Raw genomic sequence first — 26855 nt, 5'->3', positions numbered from 1 at the left:
GTGAACCTCTGGGGAAGGGGAAAGTACTTAAAATCTGTCTCATCAGGAACTTCCAGGCTCCTTTGAACTTTAATCAATAGCACTAGTATAGTTCTGCTTCCTCGTTTGCCTTTTCCCACAAAGACAGAGCACCCTTGCTTTAATGGAAATCAGCAGAACTGTGATGCTGCCGTATCACTGGTGGAGCTGCCGTATCACTGGTGGAAAGCCCAGGCCTTCACCAGGAGTTTCCTTTGTTTCTCCTTTGGGAGGACAGCTTTGTTACAGGGCTCTTCGCTATAGATTAAAGAGTATATAATGTAGTTTATTTCCATGTGTGTATGTATTGTATGTACACATGTGTGTGAACAGATTGCTTGTGGGCAGAGGCCACTAGAGGATTTTGTGTGTCCTTTTCTGTCACTCTCTGCCTTCTGCCATGAGACAGTATCTCTCACCTAACATGGTGCTAAAATGGCAGCCAGCAAGCTCCAGTGACCCTCCTGTCTCCAACCCCACCTCCCAACAGTCCTGGGGTTACCAGCATGCATGAGACTACATCTAGCTTTTTACATGGATGCTGGGCATAGATTCAAGCTCAGGCCTTTAAGCTTTCACAATAAGCACTCTTGCCCAGCTGGAGATATCTCTCCAGTCCTTCCCTATTTTTTTCCCTGCTTAGGAAAAGCTCCTTACAATAATCCAAAGCACACAGGTGGCAAATGATATATTTCCCTTTACTTCTGGTCATTGGTTCTCTCCTGGACCACTAGTAGGGTGAGCCTGGGCTGGGCCTCAAGTTGGCATGTTCAAACCTGGCACTGAGACTCGGTGCTACTTAGAAAATAATCCAGAGGAATATTTAGTTGTCTGTCTCCTTGTCTGGTTCATGAACATGGAATAAAACAAGTGGACTAGCAAATCTTCAGCCAAAAACAAAGAAAAACAAACAACAATAAACATAAACAAAACCAAAAGAAAATAACAACAAAAATTTTAGGTCAAAATGAGGTGTGATAAAGACTACAGCATCACTCACTGATAACACAACCAGCTAAGTACAGCTCTAGTTCATAGACATCCATGAAATGTTGTCACGAGTATCCCTATCAGTCAAGGCAGATTTTCAGATATATTAAAGATACTCTAACACTTGCATGTGTTTTATGTGGCATTTGAAAATCCTTGGCAAGAACTGATTATTTTAGAGTGCTCAAAGGTGACCAAAGATATGTTCTGGGTCTTATATTGTGTGAAGCACTATTTTAATTATTATGGGTAGGTGGTTCATTTTGAAAAATCTTGATTTTTGTCTGGCTTCAATCTTTAGTGGTGCCCCATTCCCACCTAAGTTGTATTCTATGTTATAGGGCATCAATTCAGAATTTTTTCCTCTTAAAAAAGCAATTAAATACATCCCGTATCATTAATAACACCCATTTCCACTTAGGTCCGTGGTACTCTCAGAGGAATACTACTTTGTAAATCTTGCTTTTCACATTCTGGCTTAATTTTCCAGCTCTTAACTCTGCCGTTTCCTAGCCTCTTTAACACTAGGGCTCAGGAAAGTGATGACTTTAAATTTACGGTTGTTAAATAGATTGTTAATGACCAAAAGAACCCATCAATCTCACTGACCACAATTATATTTTAAGAAGGAGACGGTTAATTACTGGGCCGTTTTGTTGATGGTTATTTTAATCACACTGACTGCCCTTCTTGGCGTGGAGAGCCATTAGGCTGGACAGGCCATCGTGGCAAAGTGGTACTGATGCTGGGAATTGGACTCTAGAGGACAATTTGTCAGTGTCCATAGGAAGCTCAAAGCTCACTTTGTTGTGCTCACATGCAACTACTTGTTTGACCAATTAAAATCTTCTAGTTTCTCTCTCTCATTCTACTCCAATGTGCATGTCATAGGATCTTTATTTAAGATGAGCTATCCATCCATGTAACTCAGTGAACCCAGAAGATAAGAACTTGGTTAAATCAAATTGTAGATTTTTTTATTTTGATTCTACTGTTTGACACCAGATTATCATCATGTGGCCACTGTAACATTTAAGATTTCTTTCATGTTTTTCTCTGTAGCTTTTTTAATGCATGAATTTGTATAGTGTGTTCATGTATGGCATGTTAGTGAGTACATAGATGCACATGTTTGTGAGAGCATGTGGAGGCCAGAGGACAACCTCTAATGTCATCCTCAGGAATGCCATCAGCCTCCCTGAGTCATGGTCTTTCTTTGGCCTGGAGCTCATCAATTGGTCTAGAATGCCCATCCAGACAGGAAAAGGAATCTGTCTATCTGTATCTGTCACACTTGAGTCACAAGTACATGCTACCACACACAGACGTTTTTTATAATGTTTCTTTGGATCAAGCTAAGGTCCTCATGATTGCAAAGTGAGCCGTTTATCAACCAAGTCAGCCATCTTTGGATTTTTTTCTCCTTTTTAAAAAAATTTAAGTCTACATTCCAACATTTGCCTCTGTCTCTGTCCCTTAAAAGCAGATTCACTGTAAGGATTCTTCAAATGAAGCTCCTCATAGTCAGCCAAGATGAGTTTACAAACAAAATAACCAAATATACAACATATAAAGAGCTTTAACTTTCACAAGGTGAGGGCACAACTGTATCCTGGTATTGATGCCTACTCCAGAGGTGTCTGAGAGAGACCTACAGGCCAAGTTGCCCAGGCAAGGGAACTCAATAGGCCTTCTCTGTTCCTGACATGCAGTAGGGCATAAAATGTTTGTATGGTGGATTCCTGGTCTGAAGGAATTTACTTGCAGTGTATGGGATTGCCAACCTTTCTGGTTTGTCTGTGGTGTTAGGGTCAATAACTCAAAATGGCTATGCACCTTATATTTTAGCCATGGTATAGACTAGTGGTTATTTTACCCCCCTATATTTTTCTGAACAATGAACACCTTTCTCATTGGAGCCTAGCTCAACAACTACTGTATTTATCAACTTTGGCCTTCATAGAGAACAAATCTCCCCCCTTTTCATATCATATATATTATAGTTTTGGTTAATTGTCTATAGCTGCATCTGCTCTCCTTGAACATATACACAAATTATGATTGAAATTCTGTCTCACTGGGGCCTGATGTTTAATCTGCAATTAAAGGCCCCTTTACCTTGGAAAACTGGAAGAAACATGAGTTGTTTAATTATTTACCTGTAGTTTGTCAGGCACTGAGAATGTACGTAAGTCCTTGGTGGAGGTGCATGCATGCCCTACCCATTTGAGTACTGTCTTGGTTATTGTTCTACTGCTGTGAAGAGACATGATGACCATGGAACTCTTAGAAAAGAAAGCATTTAATTAGGTACTTGCTTGCAGATTCAGAGAATTAGTCCATTTTCATCAAGGCAAGGATCATTGTGGCAAGCACGGTGCTGGAACAGAACCTGAGAGCTACATCGTGATCTGTAAACACGGAGACAGAATTGAGATTTGAAACCTCAGAGCCCACCCCTAAGTGGCATTCTTCCTCTAACAAGGCCACACCTCCTAACCCTCTGAATCATTTCAAATAGTGCCACTCCCTGGTGACTAAGCATCCAAATATCTGAGCCTAAGGGGCCATTCCTATTCAAACCACCACATTCCACTTCCTGCCCCCCATAGGCTTGTAGCCATATCATAATGCAAAATGCTTTCACCTTTAAACGTCCCCATAATCTTTCAGTCTCAACACTGATCAAAAGTCCAAAATTTAAAGTCTCTTCTGAGACTCATGCAACCTCTTAACTGTAAGCCCCAGTAAAATCAAAATCAAAAACCAGATCACATATTTCTAACATACAGTGGCACAAAATATACATTACCTTTCTAAAGGGTGGAAAAAGGCATAGTGAAGTACAGGACCAAAGCAAGATAAAAACCAGCAGGATAAGTCCAAACTCTGTATCTCCGTGTCTGATGTCAAAGCACTCTTCAGATCTCCAACTCCTTTCAGCTTTGTTGATGGCAGCACGGTTCTCTCTAGGGATGATTCCACACTCAGTACATAGCTCTCTTGGGCAAAGGGAGAAAGGATGCTTCCCTTTCATTGTTACACTCTCTTTCACAAAATCTGCAGTAAGAGTATTTAGGAGAACATACTTGAGGAATTCTGATTTAGACCCTTAAGATGCATAAACATGTTTAACTAATTTCAAAGTAATAATAGACTGATTGAATTTGTTCCCACTTGGTATGAGAATTAACGTAAACATTTTGCCACAAGAACTAAAAAGTGAACTTCAGAACTTCACAGAAAATGGATGGATGTATCATTGGGTGTCCAGGAACCCAAAGGCACTCTCTCTTTGACCCTGTCCTGTGAGTTAAGAACCAGAAGGATTCTGTAACACCACTTTCTGTTCCAATGATTGGGTTCTGAAAAAGACTTCTAGAGTGAAGTTTGGAATTCTGTTTAGGAATATCCGACTGCAGCAATATGGAGAACAAGCTATGGAAACCCCCGAGGTTCCATTTGATTCCCTTTGAGGAGTCCTTAGTCTCTGTCCAGAAGAAAATCATAGGTTCCGACCAGGTGCAGTTTCCAAGAGCTCCGCTATGTCCACCTTCTCCACTAAGTTACTTCTCTGCTTGGAATAATGAAGTAACTGACAGACCAGGCCTGGTTCTTGACATTTAATGTCATCTGTATCTCAGTGTCCTGTGATTGTACTGCCAATTAGCCATAATATGGTGTTTTAAGCACCATTTAGATATTAATTATATTTTAATAACCTCCTTGTTGAAAGCCTAAAGCTTTGCCTGAGATTCTAATCAAAGTTTTCATATGAAAAAGAAGGATAATATTAAGCAAGAACTAATAAAGCTTCTGAAAAAATTCACTACAGTGTCTTTGACAGAAGAACAACACACGCCCTGCCAGTGTGTCCTCTCATTAGAGTTTATATTGATTATTGCACAGTGGCTGCAAACTCTTCTCAATTATGTAGGTGCTTACGAACCCATGAGAAATCAGTGTCTCCTTAATGAGAGTCAGGGAATATATGTATTAAAAGTCCTTTAACCCTTGTGTAAAAGAGAAATCTTTCATTAGCACTTAACAACATAGGTTTAAAAAGCATGTTTCTTTGGAAAATATGCATAGCACATCCAAGATGTCTTCTCTTAGTTGGCCTTTCATTTCCTTTCTGAGGGGGAGAGGAACAAAGACTGGTGTCTCTTTTATGAGAAGTGTGGGTTCTTCTGAAGAAGAGAAATGGCTAGGCCATGGTTGCCTGGTGAGTCAGAGACTATGCTCTGGGCCTCACCCACATGGTTTAGTTGGAGAGAATGGGGAGGTCTCATTCAGTATAAGAATAGTTTTCCTAAACGGTCTGTGCTTACTATGCTAGGTTTATCACCTTTAGACTCTCATGGATTAACTTTTTAAGAATCAATTAAGCAAGCACATCCTTGGTATGTGACCCATACTATCATCAGAATCTTAAGAACAATTGGGATGAGTGATATGTGGGATGTATCAGGAATCCTAGGCTAACTGTTGACACCTGCTATCTAGTCCACTTCTCATGAGCTCAAATCCAAACATTGTTGACCATCTTTGTATATTATCCTAGGCAACATACCAAAGTCAAAATAAGAGAGTCAGATGGAGAACACAAAGACCAAGTAAATCTTCTAAGAGGGCATAATGGGCAAGCCAGTCACCATTATGTGGAGAGGAGGACATAGTCCCATTTAAGTGGTATTTGCCCAACCCTTTCAAGAAAAATAAAATGAGGATTAGATATCTCTTTTCTAATGTGAAATTCATATTCAAAGAAGGGCTTGGGGGTTGTGAAAGTGGCTTAGCAGGTAACAGCAATTGTTGCACAAATGTAAAGACCTGAGTTCAAATCCCTAGAACTTATTTAATTCTGTAAATGTTGAGAATGTCTACAACCCAGTGGAGTAGAGACAGGAGATCACTAGAGCTTCCTGGCCTCCAGTGTAGCTGAAAAATGGTAAGCTCCAGCCTCAGAGAGAAACCCTGCTTCAAGGGACATGAATGCAAGCACAAACACACATGAAAATAAAGAGAAATATTTCTATAAAGGTCTTGTCCACTTTGACTAGATCATTTGGCTAGTAGGCACAAGGTCCCAAGTTCAATCCCTGAGAGCTGCAAACACACACACACACACACACACACACACACACACACACACATACACACACACACACACACACACACACGCATGCCCATGTGCACACACACACTTTGAAATTTTTACTTCAGATATTTCACTATACAATGAGAGGAATATTTACCAGTAAATAATACACAGGCCTCATTATGAAATTGGGAATAAAATGAGCATGATGGTGATTACTGTGTAATCTTCTGTTACATGACTGTACTTTCAATGCCGCCTTTTGATGGTTATACCAGTTGAAAGGCTAAAACACATTAAATGAACTTCAGATTCACATATAATACAGACACACTTTTCTCCTTATTGAAAAAAAACTTAAGTTATTTTTGTAAAAGAGTGCTCTTGATATGCACCACATATAATGATTTAAAAATAATAGATTAGTAACTTTATAATATACAATAGATATCTGGGTAGTATTTCCAACTCTGAATTACTAGGTGTGAATTTATCAACAGGAAACTTATGAATGAAAGAACACTCCTTCCTTTTTTCTTAGAGATTTCCCTCATGGCAATAGAATCCTTGAAATCCTCAGGGAACAAATTGGGGATAAAAGTTAGAAAGCACACCTGCCTTATTTTCCATGCTCTGAGCAGACCCAAGAAAAAAGACTGACTTTAATCAGAAAGGATTTTATTGATGAAGGTATCTCTCCTTCAGGCTAAACTTTGGCCCCTGAATGCTAATAACCCATCTTGTTTCTCAGAAGTAGCCTTTTGCATAAAACCCTGGGAGGGACCATGCTGGAATACATCTCGGAAGAGGAACTCTCAGATGATCAATCAGATGTCTCCACCATCCCTTGCTGAGTTAGGAGGTGCTTGTCTGGCTTTAGGCTGCCTGTGGTTTCATTCTTGGGCAGTCACCTGAATGCCTTTGAATGCTTGGGAGAATGCAGTTTCTACTGCAAAACCCAGCCCCCTCACTGGCTCCTGCCAGCTGAGCCCTCCCTGGGCATCTGCACACTGGTGTTCTATGCCTATCTTATCTGCACATGTGGATGTTTGACTGCCAAGGTATAAAGATGAGCGATCTGCAGCCTCCAGATTTTATGACTGCTAATTAGTACCCTGTTTGTGCCCCTTTAATCTGTTACTATAATAGGGCACCCTGACACACAGTTTTTCTTCTGGCTTTCTGTGTGTGGCAGCCAGAGGGGCTGTATTTTGTACCTTCTCATTACCCACAAGCTTGGGGAGATTAATAAAGGGGTATTTAAAAGGGCAGGCTGCATCCTGCTACTCTCACCCTCCTCTCACTTTTGCAAATGAGTTCCTATTCGCATTGTGGCTACAAAAGGGAGTTCTTCCCTGAAGGTGGTTTTCAGGATCTGGGGCACAGAGTCAGAGACTGGAGATTGTCTGGAGCCAATCTTCTCTGCTTTCTTTCCTAGCTCTCACAGAGGTCAGCAGTGAGGATCAACCATAGGACCATGGATGTGGCCAGGGTGGAGAGTGAAAGGGTTGGGATGGGATTCTGGATCCTTTGTTTATGACCATAGCATCTCTGGTCAGTGTTTTCCTTACTTTCTCTTTCTATCTTGTCTTTTGTTCCCTGCCTTCCTTTCACTCAGCCCTGGCTTCTGGCTAAAGGTTATTTCCCAGGCTCGCTGTCTATATCTCTGAGCTCAGGTGGGTCATATGCCATATCTGCCTCACATTCTAGAAAGTCTGCAGCACATTTTCCAACATGTAGTTAGTGTTCAGTAAATACATGTTTTCTCTCCAGATATCTCAGATAGACATTCCAATGCTGCCTCCCTGGCCTGTGAGGAGAGTTGATTAATGGTCCCAGCCACTGAGAGTGGTGGTGTCCTCTGTTGAGAATGGATATTGCCTTTTTCCTTCCCCCCCCCCCCAAATGGCCACTGTAGTAGAGCTTGTGTTTCCAAATCACCATGCCACACATATGGCAGGATATGGAGGCCTCTGCTCTGTTACCATCGTCGTGTGTTGGCAATGTGATGTGCAGCACAGAAGCACAGGAAGCACTCAGACAGGGCAGCTTTGGAGATGTGAAGAGCAGCCAGAGCTTGCCTGGCGGGATTGCTTTCCCTACACAGGTTTCTTCCCTTGATCCCATGACATCCCTATCCTTACAAGCAAATGCCTGGCATTGGCTGCCTTTTAGGATACAAGTTCTAAAATCCCAAGGAAAGCTAGCAATGTGCTCTTGATCAAGGTCTGCCTCCCACTGCTACCCACCCTGAATGGTTGTGTGTGCTCAGAAATCCTACAGGGAGCATGGCAGGTGCCTGCAGTTACCAGAAGAAAGCTTGCCTGCTTTTCTTCTTTTCCTTCTTTCTTTCTTTCTTTCTTTCTTTCTTTCTTTCTTTCTTTCTTTCTTTCTTTCTTTCTTTCTTTCTTCCTTCCTTCCTTCCTTCCTTCTCTCTCTCTCTTTCTCTCTCTCTTTTACTGTTTTTTTTTTTTTTTTTAAAAAATGAAAGCAGTGCTCATGCCCATGCCAGGCATCTGTATTTGAGGGACCAAGGGGGGGAAATATGAATCAGCATTCAAAATAACAAAGCTTTGCTGAGAAGATGCAGGATGAGAGGCTGGATCTTAAAATACAATGATCAAACAGCACACTCCACAAAACCCAAATCCCACAGACTGCAGCGGCTAGCCTCCTGGTTCAGCTATGGGTTCTCAGAATAGCCTGATGTAAACAACCCCAGAGATGTCAATCGTTGAAAAAACCCAAAGGCCCAGATATTGTGTACTTCCTAGAAGTACTTTGGGGGCTGTTTCAGAGGCTACTTTTCTTCCTGGGGTCATTCCATCCTAGAGTCTCTTGAGCAGAGCGGGCACATGATACCTGCCCACCCCGAGAATCTCTCAGTGATTAAATAGGCACATCAGCAGTGTTTGACACTAAATCAAGGTGTAAGGAAGCTGAGAGGTGAATGGCTGAGTCCAGTGTGCATCCTATGTCCTTTTGTGAGCATCTTTACCAAGTATATCCGGGGAACCTCCAGATAATCCTAATGTCCAGTTGGGGAGCTTTCCTATGGGGCATAAGAGCAGAGAGAAAGAAACTGGCATGGTGATGTCTGACATTTTCTTTTCTTAGAAATGACAAAATAAAATTAGCCAGTCTGTTTCAGAATTCTAATTCTGTTTGGCTGTAAGTATGTTTTGCCAAAATATGTTTAATTGTCTAAAATATATATCCATGAAATACTTGGCTCTTAAGATGCTCTCACCCTCTCTCTTTTCTCTCTCTCACTCTAGCACTCTCTCTTTCTCTCTCTAGCAATCTCTCCTTCCCTCCCTCCTTCCCTCCCCCCCCCTCTCTGTCCTTAAAATTGAATGGGTTCCAATTCTAAACTTTTTGGATATAATCAAATATTATGCAGAAACTTTTAATATCACTGTGTACACCAGAACTAGTACAGAGCTGCCCCAATATTCACCTTACTACACTTTCTGTTTACTATTTTCTATTGCTGTCAGCGGACATCTCAGAAGTTCACTGACAGTCTCCAAAGTGTCGGCTATTTTCCTCTTCTTGTTGAGTGTAGATCTACCTACTGTTCCGTAATGACTCCACCACCCTTCGCCATAATAGGAGGAGAACTTGGACTTAGCACTTTCTCGGCAGACTTTGGTAGCTTGGTATTTCAACCAAATTTAAGCAACGTTAGCAATGTGAAATGACTTTGTTGAAATTTAATGATCAATCAAAAATGCTCCTCCATTTCTTCTTTCAATCATAAGAAAATTGTCTCTAGGAAAGTTGTGAAATAATGATTTTTGTTATATCTGTAGCTGTCAGTGTGCAGGTAACGATGCCAAACATTGCTTGAATATGCATGTGTGTACGTGTACCTACACACACCAACACGCACAATACAACTATGTCATAAATTTTCTGATGAAAAAGTATGTATAACACAACACAATTTATACATAATCATAAAATATATATTCACCTTTTCAGCAAAGTTTATAAAGTCAATATGATTTTCACCTCATGTTTTTGTTAATGTTGAATTTCTATACTTAGGGTCAATCTCGTTATAATGTAACCATGATTTGGGAAATTCAGATAGAATTAAATGCTTAGTTGCTATCCAATTAGGCCCTCTTCCTCATCATTGACAAACAAGTGTGCTTGAGATACGAATGTTTGTTGATAGCTTTGTTTATGTGACAAGCGGGGCAGAAGTGAAGTGACAGAAATTCATTACCAAACTGCACTCGTTTGTCAGTACAGGAGTGACTCTTCCGGTGAATAATACATTTAAATATTAAAGGAGAGATTTTCTCACAATTTCTGTGCTCCTGTCACAGCTATAAACGCCATGCTCTTGTAAATTTAATGTGATATTGTTTTCTTAAGCCTAGATAATCAAGAAAGTAATAAATGGGTCATGGTTACCGGTTCTGCCACATAAAGGACATTCTGTCTTACCATACCTAATTTCATGCTGCTGATTGAATGCCACAATCCAGAGTTGAAAAACAGTGGCCAAATAGTATGCTACATTATATCTCTTCCATTGCACAGGTACAACCGACCCAACCACCCAATAGCACAGATAATAATTAGGTATAGTGAAGCCATTAGGATGTAGGAATTCTGAATATTTTTTCTACCTTTGCTTTTAGTAATTATTTGGTTATAACATACATAATTTAATTAATGTTGACATTTAAACAACTAACTTATGGGTTTTTCTGAAATTGTACAGTTTTTTTGGATAGCTCCAATATATCAATGTTTATATCCTACTTATGTGGATCCCCAAATCAGCAAGCAGCCCCCAAGTGCGGGAACAATAGAGGTTACATTTTAGGGAATCATTCCTATTTTGTTTTGAGTCCTCCACGTACCCTGCAAAGCACTCACAAACCCAAGTCATCCATTCTTATTTTTTAACTTTTTGTTTGTTTGAGACAGGGTTTTTTTGTGTGGCCTTTGCTGTCCTGGAACTAACTATGTAAACCAGGTTGGTCTTGAACCCACAGAGCTCCATGTGCCTCTGCCTCCTGAGTGCTGGGATTAAGGGCCTGGGCCCCACCACAAGGCTAACCTCTTCTTTTCTAACTATTTTATTGATTTGGAAAACTACACACCAGCTTTAGGCTGTGTATGATGCTAAGAACTATGTCATGCTTGTTCAGGGACAACAGGACAACCCAGGCAAATATGTGATAACTGGGTCAATGAAATGGGGAGTCAAATATCACACGTTTGGAGGAAGGGACCTCTTGACAGAGCACCCGCCTGTCTCCTCCCAGTGGGGTTTGTTTCTCTGAACATTCATTGGGATAATCTGAAGGCTTTGGGAGGTCCCACCCACTCTGCTGGTCAGTCTTCTCCATATTCAGTTTGTGTTATAAGGGTGTGAGCTATCTCTGTGACTGAGCCAATGTACTGGCAGGGGTACTAGATTCCATTGCCAACTCTGCATTTCTCTGGGAGGTACCATCTCAGAGCTTTCTGAAAACTCTATTACTGGCTGCTTTGTTGGTCGTGAAAACTATGTGATAAAGATCTCTCTTCCTACTAACTTGTCTCTGCACTTCAGTAGTGCATTTGCCCCTTGGATCCACCAGTTGAAAACTTGAATGTCAACATTTCAATATTCTAGTTCTCAAAACTGATTTCATGAAGTAGGGTAGCTTTATACTTTCAGACACATTGATGCATAAGTTGTTTTCTGTATTCTGGCTTCTATAGCTAAATGTTTTTAAGATCTGTTAAATCATTTCACAATTTACCAGCAATGATTTTATAATGAATGTTGGCCTTTTAAAAGATGGTAATTGTGAGGATGTCTGCACTTGGAAGTCAGAACTGTTTAACTCAAGCTATGGACAAGGTAATCAGCTCACGTCTGACACTGTTTACAATTAGGAAAAGCACAGTGACTGTGAAAAAAGGAGGTAGCCATAATAGTTCTTCCTGGGATAGTTTCAAAGCACCCGATGCTAAATGGCCATCCTTCTATCCTGGGCTGCCATTACTTAGTGACAGAAGAATTGCCCAGTTTCTACTCTATGTCTGTGGGAAATGATTTTCACTGATGAACTATAATCCATTTTTTCTTGTCTCTTTTAACATTAACTTTTATTGAATTAGTTATTTTTTAAATTGACTTTTATTGAATTAGTTCTTTGACAATTTAATGTCTTTAACAGAATATTTTTACTTCAAAGTTCTAGTCCTTATGTCTGTAGTGTATGTAAATGTGAATGTGTGCTGATGTGTGTGCGCATGTGTGTGATATATGTACATATATATGTGAGTATGGTATATGTATGATGTCTTAGTTGTGGTTATATGTATATATATATATGGAGTGTATGTATGTGTATTTATGTTTTATGCGTGGAGTATGTATATGTATGCATGTATATTTATATGTAGTGTGTATGGTGTGTTTGTGAGTGAGTGTATAGGATATTTGTGTATGTGTGGCATACATGTGCATATGGAGTGTGTGTGTGTGTGTGTGTGTGTGTGTGAGAGAGAGAGAGAGAGAGAGAGAGAGAGAGAGAGAGAGAGAGAGAGATGAGTAGAGTGTGTGGGTGTATGTGGTTGGTATAGTATATGTGCATGTATACATGTGTATGATGTGTATATAGTGTAGTGGATAGCCATTCCGGCTTGGATCTGGAAGTTCCAACCCCCATTGAGACTCTGGCAACTGTCATGCCTACGAGTCGGGGCCAGGGGAGGCGCCTGGAGGCCCGAGACCTGGATGGGCAAGTGCTCTCCGTTCCAGTTGCCAGAGTCTCGATGGGGGTTGGAAGTTCCAGATCCAAGCTGAAATGGCTACCCACTACAATATAGTGTGTTGTTTGTATGTAGTATGCGATGTATGTGCATATTTGTGTATGTATGCGGTATTAGTGTAAGATGTATACATATGTACATGTGTGTAGTATGTGTGTGGTGCATATGTATGATACGGTGTATATATGGTATGTGTGTGTGCTGTATGTATATAAATGTCCTGCCCACTTTGTCTTATTCCCTTGAGACAAAGTCTTTCACTAAACCTGGAGCTAGGTTGGCAAACAGCAAGACCCAAATATCCCCCTGTCCCCAACCACAACCCCCACCTCCACCTCTGAGATTTCAGGTATGCATGTGCCAATGCCCCAGTTTTTTTATGTTTGTGCTGGGGATTTGAACTCAGATCCTCTTGCTTTTCAACAAGCACATTTACCCACTCAGCCACCTTTGTAGGCCTGAGGTTTCTTTAGAAAAGTGAAAAACTTATCTGATATAATTGATCACACCTATGGTCATCAACTTGTACTGGGTTGGGACTAGCCTCTGTAGAAACAGGTGTCACTGTGCCCATAGTTCTTGTCATTTCTACCTGGCTTGTGGACCCTAGAATCACTTATCCATATGACTATAGGGCAGATATTAACCATATGACTATAGGGCAGATATTAACCATATGACTATAGGGCAGATATTAACCATATGACTATAGGGCAGATATTTACCATATGGTTATAGGGCAGATATTAACCATATGACTATAGGGCAGATATTAACCATATGGTTGTAGGGCAGATAATAATAATATGACTACAGGGCAGTTATTAACCACATGATTATAGGGTAAATATTTACCATATGACTATAAGGTAGGTATTTACCATATGGTTATAGGGCAGATATTAACCATATGGCTATAGGGCAGATATTAACTATATGACTATAGAGCAGATATTAACCATATGGTTATAGGGAAGATATTAACCATATGGTTGTAGGGCAGATATTAATTGTATGACTGTAGTCACAGGGCAGATATTAACCACATGATTAAAGGGTAGATATTTACCATATGACTATAGGGCAGATATTTACCATATGGTTATAGGACATAAATTAACCATGTGGTATTATAGGGCAGATATTAACCATGTGGTATTATAGGGCAGATATTAACCACATGACTATAGGGCAGGTATTAAACATATGATTATAGGGCATGTAAAGAGATAATTTTTTCTTGTAAATTGAGTATCAAATGTGTAGTTAACAATACTACTAATGACAAATATTTGTACATCAGGTATATCTGTTGTTTGAATGGTCTAGATCCATGGATCCATGCTTTTCTTTCATTTGAAGTACTCTTGAAGTGTCTGAACTAACAGTAGAGATGATATCCCAATGATATTTTACTGTTTTGATGTACAGTGGACTGTCACTGTTGATATACTGTACCTACTCTTTCCATGTTACTGTGATACTCTGGAACCAGCTAGAACATAATGTCATTGTGCTTAATGTTGAAATAAAGACCAGGCCTTAAGAAGATACTCACTGTCCATTCACATAAAGAAGTCCTAACTCCTTCTGTTATTGCCATTGTAACAGCAGTAGGTAATGGATTTGGGTGAGTCCCTGGTGCTTTATCTCACCCAAATCTCTTGCTTTGGTAAGCTCATTTCGTCTTCCCGATGCTGTCATTCATAACCATTGCTGTTCTCACCATCTGACAGATGAGCAACCTGAGGGGCACAGACATTCAGCACTTACACAGCATAGTACAGCTAGTAAGTGCTCTCACTGTGATTCAAAGTAAGACAGTCCAACCTCTGAGAACCTGGCATCAGAGCTGCCAGGAACTGCTGCTCTCTAACAGGAAATGTGCATGGTTTAGAAACAAGATTGATCCAGACTGATGTGATTCTTTCTGCCCTGAGAGAAGAGGTTGTGGTAGAGCCTGGGGGCTGCATGAAACAAGTAGATAGTAAAGAATCTTCCAGAATGATTTAAGTTGGAAGAATAGAACATAGAACTCTCTGACAGATGGCAATGATAGAAACAGGACAACTAGCCGAAGAGTAGTGAACAAAGGGAGAGAGGCTAGAGACTAAAGTGGCTCCATGTGGCTCTTGATCTTTGTGTCCATGTGAACAAGTACAGAGAGACTACTCTGGCAGGTGAACCACATACCTTGTCTCTGTGACCTGATAGCACTGGCTTGCAGAAGTTTCTTTCCTTTTGTTTGATCTATCTTTTTATTTTATTTTTCCATCAGCTTCTTCTCTCATTGGTCCCTTGGATGAAGGACTTTGCCATTTTGCTAGGGGAAAAAATGATTTCATTGGTTAAACCAATGAATATTCAATTAGTCAAGGCATTTAATTAAAGACTTAGCATAACACAGCCCAAATGTCCTTTTAAAAAAACAAACAAACAAATAAATGGACAAAGCCACAGAAAATCTTGGAGAGAGTACATTTAGCCAGGAGCTAAGGCAGTATTCATTTTCATTGTATGATGAACAATCTACTTTCTGTTTATGAGTCCAGCAGTTGATGTTGTATGATAAGAATGTTACTATCAATGCTAAATGTAACTATTGGGCTTGGACTGTGTTATTAACTCCATTTTCCAGAATTTCATTCGGAATATTAAGCTATTTGTGTTTTGTTTCAGACTGTGGGTTTTTTAGGTGGTTTAATTTTGTCATAGTATACTTCACACTGTTAGGGTTTACAATCTTTCCTTCATCTACCCCATTATGACAAATGCGGCTGATTAGGGCTTTCTTTAGATCTTTATAAATGGTTTTCTACCTTGCAGATAGTGCTGTTAAGACAAATCTATCATATCCCAGAGATCCTACACAGCTTGTTATTTCCGGGTGATTTATTACCCTCACCATGGAAATGTTGTTAGTGAACGTTGGGGAAGCAGAGGCTGTATTGAGAAATATCAATGTATCCTCGTGTTCTGACTTGCAGTGACAATCAGAGATCCATCTCCCTGACAGTTACCTTGTTAACATTTCGATCACATGGCAAATTTGCCATTTTTCATGGTAACAAGTATAAGTTTGCACAAGAACCGCAGATAGATGGGGAAGATAAACCAGTCTTCTCTCGGTTTCTCTGTATGATGTAATCAGTAATCTTTGGGAGGAGTGCAATAATTACTCCATGGAAAGCTCAGCCACTGGAAAATGTGCATGTTGTAGAAAGCTCAAATTTTTCTTCATTAGGAATGTGCCCTTCTTTTTTTTCTCATTTGCTGACATTTTGATGAACACACTATGCCTACGTGAATTAGTGAGACTTAACAAAAGGGTTTACCATCAGCAGGTTTGGGTTTAATCACAGCATGAGATGCAAGCAAGGTGGAAGAAAACAATAGCATGCGGAATTCTGAGGAACAGGGAGTTAGCAGTGGCTCTGACTACTTCTTCAACCTCCTAACTTCCCTGTGACCCCTCTGCTGTTAGTATCAGTGTTGAGGAATGGACATTCCTCACCAAATCCCTGTCAATATCTGAGGGTAACCATCTCTAAACTGCACTCCTACATGAGAGATGATATTATGTTGTTCTTCTCCCATACTGGCCTCCACTACTGTGAAATCTTTAGTTGAAGAACTTTTAAAAACCTCAGGCTCGAGGCCCAGCTGCGGACCGCAGAGGTAGACGGGCCGGCGGCCGCCGCCGCCAGGGACATACAGGCCCGGCTGCGGCCCGCAGAGGCAGACATACCCAGAGGCAGCTGACAGGGACATACAGGCCCAGTGGCGGACCACAGAGGTAGAATGGCCCAGGGATGGAGACAAGCAGATGCAGCTTGGAACAGGGACGCCTCTAACCCCAACACCTGGGGAAGAAGCTATCTCCGTGGGACGGAACCAAAACGAATCTGAACACTCCATCTGAGGACAACCCAGGGCCCAGCTGCTGGTCCTGTGAAACCCAACAACTTGGAGGTGTTGGTGAGACTACACCGCTCAGCTGAAACCCATCTGGGAGAGGATTCAGATGCCTACAGTTTGAAGTCTGAAGAAACAAGATCAGCTGAGGAGTTGACGAATGAACAAAACGTGACCTGGGAACACAGAAGAAGGCGCTACCCAGCCACCAAACCAGATCACCAGAATCATAAGTATATAATTCACCGACTGAGATCAGCTGCCCCTGAAGAAATAGCCCAATAGCACCAATTTAACCAAGAACCCCTACTAAACCAAGACTAAAAATTAGAACAAGAGAGGCACTCTCAGACACAGACACCACCTTCACCGCACAGAGAAAGAGATGAGTAGACGCCAGTGCAAAAATACAGGCAACAACATAAAGACCTATATGGCAACATCAGAACTTAGTGATTCTACACCTGCAAGACCTGAACATACCAAGACAGAAGAAACAGAAGAAATCAACCCTAAAAATGACTTTAAGAAGATGATAGAGGCCCTTAAAGAAGAAATAAAACATTCCCTCAAAGAGGAAATAAAAACTTTCCTTAAAGAGGAAATGAAAAACTCCCTTAAAGAGAAAATGAAAACTTCCCTTAAAGAGGAAATGAAAAACTCCATTAAAGAGGAAATAAAAACTCCCTTAAAGAAATGGAAGAAAAAATGAACAAAAATGGGAAGAAATCAAAGAAAGCCAAGAAAAAGCAATTAAACAGATGAAAGAAACATTCCAAGATCTGAAAAATGAATTTGAGACAATAAAGAAAACACATGCTGAGGGAATGCTGAAAATAGAAATCCTGACTAAACGAACAGGAACTACAGAAATAAGCATAACCAACCGACTGCAAGAGATGGAACAGAGAATCTCTGACACTGAAGACACGATAGAGAAAATAGATTCGTCAGTCAAAGAAAACACTAAAGACAAAAAAGTCGTAACACAAAATGTCCAGGAAATTTGGGACACCATGAAAAGACCAAACCTAAGAATAATAGGGATGGAAGAAGGAGAAGAATACCAACTCAAAGGCACAGAAAATATATTCAACAAAATCATAGAAGAAAACTTTCCTAACCTAAAGAAAGAAATACCTATGAAGATACAAGAAGCTTACAGAACACCAAATAGGCTGGATCCAAAAAAAAAAAAAGTCCCCTCGCCACATAATAATCAAAACACTAAATACACAGAACAAAGAAAAAATATTAAGAGCCACAAAGGAAAAAGAACAAGTAACATATAAAGGCAAACTCATCAGAATAACACCAGACTACTCAATAGAGACTATGAAAACTAGAAGATCATGGACAAATCTCATGCAGACACTAAGAGACCACGGATGCCAACCCAGACTATTATACCCAGCAAAACTCTCAATCACCATAGGCGGAGTAAACAAAATATTCCAGGATAAAACCAGATTTAATCAATACCTGTCCACAAACCCAGCCCTACAGAAAGCACTAGAAGGGAAAATCCAACCCAAAGAAGCTAAACACATCCATGAAAAATCAAGCAATAGATAATCCCACACCAACATACATCACAGAAGGACAACACAACACAACCACAAAAAATAACAGGAATTAACAATCACTGGTCATTAATATCCATCAATATCAATGGTCTCAACTCACCTATAAAAAGACACAGGGTAACAGAATAGATAAGAAAACAGGACCCATCCATCTGCTGCATACAAGAAACACATCTTAACTTCAAAGACAGACACTACCTCCGAGTAAAGGGCTGGGAAAAGGCTTTCCAAGCAAATGGACCTAAGAAACAAGCTGGTGTAGCTGTCCTAATATCTAATAAAATAGACTTCAAACTAAAATCAATCAAAAGAGATCAGGATGGACATTGCATATTTATCACAGGAAAAATCCACTAAGATGAAGTCTCAATTCTAAACATTTATGCTCCAAATACAAAAGCACCCACGTTCATAAAAGAAACACTACTAAAGTTTAAAATGCACATCAAACCCCACACATTAGTAGTGGGAGATTTTAACACACCACTCTCACCAAAAGATAGATCTACCAGACTGAAACTTAACAAAGAAATAAAGGACCTAACAGAAGTTATGACTCAAATGGACCTAATAGATATCTATAGAACATTCCATCCTAACACAAAAGAATATACCTTCTTCTCAGCACCCCATGGAACCTTCTCAAAAATTGACCACATGCTTGGCCACAAAACAAATCTCAACAGATACAAAAAAAAATTGGAATGACCTCCTGTATCTTATCAGACCACCATGCCTTAAAGTTAGACCTCAACAATAACAAAAATTATAGAAAACCCACAAACTCATGGAAACTGAATAATGCTCACCTGAAACACCAATGGGTCAAGGAAGAAATAAAGAAAGAAATTAAAGATTTCCTAGAATTCAATGAAAATGAAAGTACAACATACCCAAACTTATGGGACACTATGAAAGCAGTGCTAAGAGGAAAATTCATAGCTCTAAATGCACACATAAAGAAGATGGAGCAATCCCATACCAATGAATTAACAGCACAACTAAAAGCTCTAGGACAAAAAGAAACAAACTCACCCAGGAGAAATAGACCCCAGTAAATAATCAAATTGAGGGCTGAAATCAACGAAATCGAAAACAAGAAAACAATACAAAAAATCAATGAAACAAAGAGTTGGTTCTTTGAAAAAATCAACAAGATAGACAAACCCCTAGCCAAATTAACCAGAAGGCAAAGAGAGAGCACCAAAATTAACTAAATCAGAAATGAAAAGGGAAACTTAACAACAGACAAAGAGGAAATCCAGAGAATCATCAGATAATACTTCAAAAACCTGTACTCCCCAAAAATGGAAAACCAGGAAGAAATGGACAATTTTCTGGATAAATTCCATATACCAAAATAAAATCAAGACCAGATAAACCATATAAATAGACCAATAACCCCTAAAGAAATAGAAACAGTCATCAAAAGTCTCCCAATGAAAAAAAGCCCAGGAACAGATGGTTTCAGTGCAGAATTCTACCAGACTTTCAAAGAAGAACTAATACCAATCCTCTTCAAAGTGTTCCACACAATAGAAACAGAAGGAACACTATCAAACTCTTTTTATGAGGCTACAATTACCCTGATACCCAAACCACACAAAGATGCAACAAAGAAAGAGAACTACAGACCAATCTCCCTCATGAACATTGATGCAAAAATACTCAACAGAATATTGGCAAATCGAATCCAAGAATACATCAAAACAATCATCCATCACGACCAAGTAGGATTCATCCCAGGGATGCAAGGATGGTTCAACATATGAAAATCAGTCAATGTAATACACCATATAAACAAACTGAAAGAAAAAAAAAACCCACATGATCATCTCCTTAGATGCGGAAAAAAGCCTTTGACAAAATCCAACACCCCTTCATGATAAAGGTCTTAGAAAGATCAGGAATACAAGGAACATTTCTAAACATAATAAAAGCAATTTATAGCAAGCCAACAGCAAACATCAAATTAAATGGAGAGAAACTCAAAGCGATACCACTAAATTCAGGAACAAGACAAGGCTCTTCATTCTCCCCATATTTATTCAATATAGTACTAGAAGTTCTAGCTAGAGCAATAAGACAACAAAAGGAGATCAAAGGGATACAAATTGGCAAGGAAGAAGTCAAACTTTCACTATTTGCAGATGATATGATAGTATACATAAGTAACCCCAAAAACTCTGCCAGGGAACTCCTACAGCTGATAAACTGCTTCAGTAAAGTGGCAGGATACAAGATCAACTCAAAAAAATCAGTAGCCCTCCTATACACAAATGATAAAAGGGCTGAGAAAGAAGTCAAAGAAACATCACCCTTTACAATAGCCACAAATAATATAAAATACCTTGGGATAACACTAACTAAACAAGTGAAGGACCTTTTTGATAAGAACTTTAAACCTCTAAAGAAAGAAATTGAAGAAGATATCAGAAAATGGAAGGATCTCCCATGCTCATGGGTAGGTAAGATTAACATAGTAAAAATGGCAATCTTACCAAAAGCAATCTACAGATTCAATGCAATCCCCATCAAAATCCCAACACAATTCTTCACAGACTTGGAAAGAAAAATACTCAACTTTATATGGAAAAACAAAAGACCCAGGATAGCTAAAAGAATCCTATACGATAAAGCAACCCTTGGAGGCATCACCATCACTGATCTCAAACTCTACTATAGAGCTATAGTAATAAAAACAGCTTGGTACTGGTATAAAAGCCGACATACGGACCAATGGAGTCAAATTGAAGACCCTGACATTAATCCATGCACATATGAACACCTGGTTTTTGACAAAGGAGCCAAAACTATACAATGGAACAAAGAAAGTATCTTCAACAAATGGTGCTGGCATAATTGGATGTCAACATGTAAACGATTACAAATAGATCCATATCTGTCACCATGCACAAAACTCAAGTCCAAGTGGATCAAAGACCTAAACATAAATCCAGTTACACCAAACTTAATAGAAAAGAAAGTAGGAAGCACTCTTGAATGCATTGGCACTGGAGGAGACCATTTCCTACATAAAACACCAACAGCACACACCCTGAGCACAACAATTAATAAATGGGACCTCTCGAAACTGAGAAGCTTTTGCAGGGCAAAAGACACAGTCAATAAGACAAAAAGACAGCCAACAGAATGGGCAAAGATCTTCACCAACCCCACATTTGACAGAGGATTGATCTCCACAGTATATAAAGAACTCAAGAAACTAGACATCAAAATACTGAACAGTCCAATTAAAAAATGGACTAAAGAGCTAAACAGAGAATTCACAAAACAAGAACTACAAATGGCTGAAAGACATGTAAAGAAATGCTCAACATCCTTAATCATCAGAGAAATGCAAATCAAAACGACTCTGAGATATCACCTTACACCTGTTAGAATGGCTATGATCAAAAACACCAATGACAACCAATGTTGGAGAGGATGTGGAGCAAAGGGAACACTCCTCCACTGTTGGTGGGAATGTAAACTTGTACAACCACTGTGGAAATCAGTATGGCCGTTTCTCAGAAAATTAGGAATCGAACTACCTCAAGACCCAGCCATCCCACTCTTGGGCATATACCCAAGGAATGCTGATTCATACCATAAAGATACATGCTCAGCTATGTTCATAGCAGCACTATTTGTAATAGCCAGAACCTGGAAACAACCTAGATGCCCATCAACGGAAGAAGGGATGGAAAAAAATGTGGTACATATACACAATGGAGTACAACTCAGCAGAGAAAAAACAATGAAAGCATGAAATTTGCAGGCAAATGGATGGAACTAGAAAAAATCATCCACTCATAGGTGGATTCTAGATATAAAATAAAGAACAATCAGACCACAAAAAACAAAACAAACAAACAAACAAACAAAAAAACCCTCAGGCTCTGGGTGGTGCTGAAGGAAAGAATATGTTTGAGAAAGCGTTCCACTTTGGAATCAGCAGTTTGTTATGTTGGCCGATTGTCGGAAACAGGCTTTGAACTGTCTACAGTGACCATGAGAGCTGTTGCTGCAATGGACAGCTGTCAGTTTGAGCACACAGGAACATCTGACAAGCTGGTATCTTTGAAACTGGCGTAAATCCATGTGGGCAGCTGTGTAAGGCGGGAAGATGGGACTCTAGGTGGAAGACACAAGTTTCTTCTCTTAACTGTTATGTGGTTCACTGACTGATACATGTGCCTGGAGCTTCCAATAACATTTGTCTTTTAAAAATGTTTCTTTTAGGTAGCTTGGTGTGTGTGTGTGTGTGTGTGTGTGTGTGTGTGTGTGTGTGTGTATTATGTTTTCATACGTACATCATTACACAACTCATAGGAGGAAAGCTATGCCAAATGTAATCAATTATCCCCTTTATTATAATATACATATTGCTATGTGTTTGTTTGATCTTTTTTTATGAAGGGTCTTAGGTAGCCCAAGCAGGCTTTAAATTTACTTGAAGCTTGTTTTGAACCCCAGACCATCCTGTCTCAGTGTCCCAAAGCATGGATTGCCATGACTACCTCATTTTTTAAGGCAAAAAATATTGAAGGCTGCATTTATTCTAATAATAATATAATTTTGCTCTGAAATACAGCTTATTTGTTTATTCATACTTGTTTGTTTTTTGAGACATTATCTTACTATGTAGTCCAGGCTAACCTTGAACTTAACACTATTCCAACTTTAGCTTCCCAATGGCCAACCTATGCCACCCCACTCAACTAAAATACCCCGTGTATTTCTTCTTAATTTTAACTGTACACAGACTTCAGTTAAGAAATTTGAAGTAAAAATTATAGTTTTGTTCATCTGACTTTAGCTTTTCAATGTGTGATAAAGGCTTTTGCTTTGTTTTCCAACTCACCATGCAAGGGACATTGCTCATTTTGGGAATGAGGAGAATCTTCCCTTCAATTTTCCTTGGAAGGTGTCTCTCTGATGGCTGAGTCATGAGAAATCACAGAGCAACCTCATTGCCCTGGCAGGGGACCTAATTCCTTGAGCTTGGGGCTACTTGAATGCCTCCAAACACTTCCTCTTTCATGCTGGCTTTCACCTTTACTAGTCATCTGTGTCCCAACACCTTATGTCGCATGTCTGACCAAGATCAATGTCTTTAAGAACTCCCCTGTGCAGACCCTGGGGGCCTGTTTGTCTGTCCTACAAGTTTGCCCGACTGTCCTTGTCACTCCGTGTTCTGTATCACTCCTGCTTGCTGCTGGTGACCATGTCTTCCTGTTCCTCAGGCTTTTCCCAAAGCAGTCCTTCCCTCTTGTGTCCTCATCCCTCCTAAATCTCATAGAGAACATTTAACTATTATCTGCTAAAAAAAAGTTTGGGGTTTTTTGTTTGTTTGGTTTTGTTGTTGTTTAGGAAAACTTGAGATAATGACAATTTTCTGAATCAATTAAGTAGCATGCTTTTTGTTAGGCCCTTACAAGAAAAATCTTTATTTAGAAAGTTCAGGTATTCAGGAGTAGGATGTCTCATGGTTGGTTAACTCGTTTATACACATAAGCATAATCATTAAGAATATAATTTATCAAGAAGGTCAGCAGGAGTAGGAAGGGGCTAAGAGAGGGAATTGGAGAGAATATGATCATAATACATTTTGTGTGCATGTGTGTTTATGTGTGTGTGTATAGAATTGTCAAATTGGTAATTTTATTAAAATTTATTAATTAAATTTAAATGTAATTTATCCCTGTCCTAGCCTGCATTTCCCTTTATGGGCTTCTTGCTCATGGCTAGCCCTTTTCATAGTCACAAAATAACTACAGTAGTATAGACTCCTGTCTCAACTCCACAATGGACAAAGATTTTCATGCCTTCCTAGGTGCTTGTACTGATGGACAGACACTCTTTCACATGTTTCCTTGCCAGCTGAGGAGATCAGTGACCAGAACTGTGTTGTCTGACTATTCTTCTCAGTGACTTAGATCAGTCTGGTCTAGATGGGATTAGCTTTATGCAAAGAATATGGACTAATGGAGAAGGGTATATCCCTTAACAAAACTGGAGTTAAGTTAGTGAAGCGAGGAGAAGGAGAGAAACAGGGACACCATCAATAGGAAAGCTGCAAGATGGTCAGCAGCTCCAAGTCCCTGGTGAAGAAAGAAAGCCCTTACCGCTCATGTTATCCTTCACTTTCCTTAACAGGGTCACCAGGGATCGGGGCTGTTTACCCCGCAGGTAAATGCTCTGAACTCCTCCTTCACTCTTGAAACCTGCTTTGGTGCTTCACATTTACTGATGGTAGAACTTTGGGGGTTGTTTTGTTTTACAAGAGACAACACCCTCACAGCTCCTCTGCAGCTCCCCTTCTCCCTCTGCCCAGGGGCAGAACTTGCAGGCAGATGACTGTCCAACTCTGGTCTATTCAACTTTAAATGATAGAGCACATTGTTTACCAAAAATCCATACGAGGTAATTTCAAGCCTCATACAGTTCACAATGCTATTTTGAAATAAACAAACTGTTCATGATGGTAGCTCTGCTTAGGAATGTAATCAATATATTTTTAGTGTTAAAAAATACATTAGTAAATATATATTTAACACAAAATCATTAAATGTAAAGGTATGTGGTTTAATGGCATGGTACATACTCAGATTGTATGATGAAAGGGAAGGAATCCTAGTATGTGATCCCTGTTATACCAACATACAGAATTCCTCTCATCTTGGAAACCTGAAACTCTGAATGCGTTTACTATGGATTTTTTCTTCCACCCTCTGTGGAGCACTAGTCTACTCTCTGAATCTGACTGCTCAGGCAGAGTATGTGGAAAAGAGCGTCTTTCTGCTGTGTCTTGTTTCACTTAGTGATAGTCTCTGAGGTTCATCCACATGTCATATATCAGGATTTCCTCCCATTGAGTGTTGACTGCTGTTCCTTTGTGAAGATAGGCCACATTTTGTTTATCTAATAATCTGTTGGTGCCACTGGTTTGCTTCTGTCCCTTGGCTATCATGATTATAGCAGTACTGAATAAGGATGTATGAATATCTGATCAAGTCCCTGATTTCAGTTATTTTAAGCTTATGCCCAGAAGTGAGTTAGCTGAATCATATGGTAATTCTATTTTTAAGTTTTGAAAAATCATCGTGGTTTCCATAGCGGCTTCACCATTTTACAGTCCTACCACCAGCACGAAAGTGTTCAGATTTCTCCCCATCTTTGCTTATCGTTTCCTTCTAAACAAACAAAAAAAAAACCTTTTTAATCATTTGTTTTGTATTTTTCTACCAGCCATCCTAAAAAGTGTGAATCTTGATTTGCATTTCCTTAAAGATTAGCAGCAGCGCCGGGCGGTGGTGGCGCACGCCTTTAATCCCAGAACTCGGGAGGCAGAGCCAGGTGGATCTCTGTGAGTTCGAGGCCAGCCTGGGCTACCAAGTGAGTCCCAGGAAAGGCGCAAAGCTACACAGAGAAACCCTGTCTCGGAAAAAAAAAAAAAAGATTAGCAGCAGCATGTGGAAGCGGCCTTTTGTGAGTCGTCTAACTTTTTTACAAAGTCTGAAGCCTCCATTTTTACATTGCTTGCTAGATGAGAACTTGTTCGCTTTTGCTGTGGAAGCCATCTTGACCAGAAAAGGTTTTCTAAAATACTCCTTTTCAGAACAAGGATAGAATATCCCCAAGGTCAAGGAAAAGAGAAAAACAATTACGTAAGTCCCACCCCGCCCCCAAATTGAGGTGATTTATGTTTTCTTTGTTTCCTGTAATTTCAGTCTTGTGATACTAACTTCACCATGAAAAAGAAAGTTCTGGAATATTTTAAAAATAGCAACCTGCACTCACAACTCCAAAACTACAGTTCTACATACCTCAGATCCATGTAGATGAAAACAAGTGCTTGCAAAGGACATAAATACTGTACAGGACCTATTGATTGTGTGACAGAGCATCCTGCACCAGAACATGTGCATCATTGTTTTTTAGATTTATTTATTTGATTTTATTTGCATGAGTGTTTTGTCTGTCTGTATTTATGTATGCATGTGCATATGTATGTGTGGTGGCTTGAATAGGAATGGTCCCCATAGACTTGTGTGTTTAAATGCTGGCCATAGGGAGTAGCACTATTAGGAAGTGTGGCCTTGTTGGAGTAGGTGTGACTTTCTTGGAGGAAATGCATCACTAGGGCATGGGCTTTGAGTTCTCAAATTCCTGGTCTACTGTGACATTCACTTCTTGCTGCTTCCTGATCCAGATGTAGAACTCTCAGCTCCTTCTCCAGCACCATGTCTGCCTGCACACTGCCATCTTCCCATCATGACAGTCATAGACTAAACCTCTGGAAGTGTAAGCCAGCCCCAGTTAATGTTTTCCTTGATAAGAGTTGCCATGACCCATTGTATCTCTCACAGCTATAGAAACCCTAACTAAGAAAGCATGCCTGGTGCCTGTGGAGGTCAGAAGAGAGTGTCAGATCTCTAAGAACTGTC

The 26855-nt window shown here is 39.8% G+C and overlaps 1 protein-coding gene across 4 annotated transcripts in view; it reads left to right on the top strand.

The window, feature by feature from the left end:
- Positions 1-26855, top strand: part of Fhit (fragile histidine triad diadenosine triphosphatase) — a 1516285-nt gene that overhangs the window by 1329576 nt on the left and 159854 nt on the right. The window lies entirely within an intron of this gene.

The sequence above is a fragment of the Peromyscus leucopus genome, chromosome 9 (genome assembly GCF_004664715.2).
Source record: "Peromyscus leucopus breed LL Stock chromosome 9, UCI_PerLeu_2.1, whole genome shotgun sequence".
In the NCBI taxonomy this organism is placed as follows: domain Eukaryota; kingdom Metazoa; phylum Chordata; class Mammalia; order Rodentia; family Cricetidae; genus Peromyscus; species Peromyscus leucopus.
The sequence above is the reverse complement of the archived record's forward strand: the minus strand, read 5'-3'. Positions and strand labels throughout refer to the sequence as shown.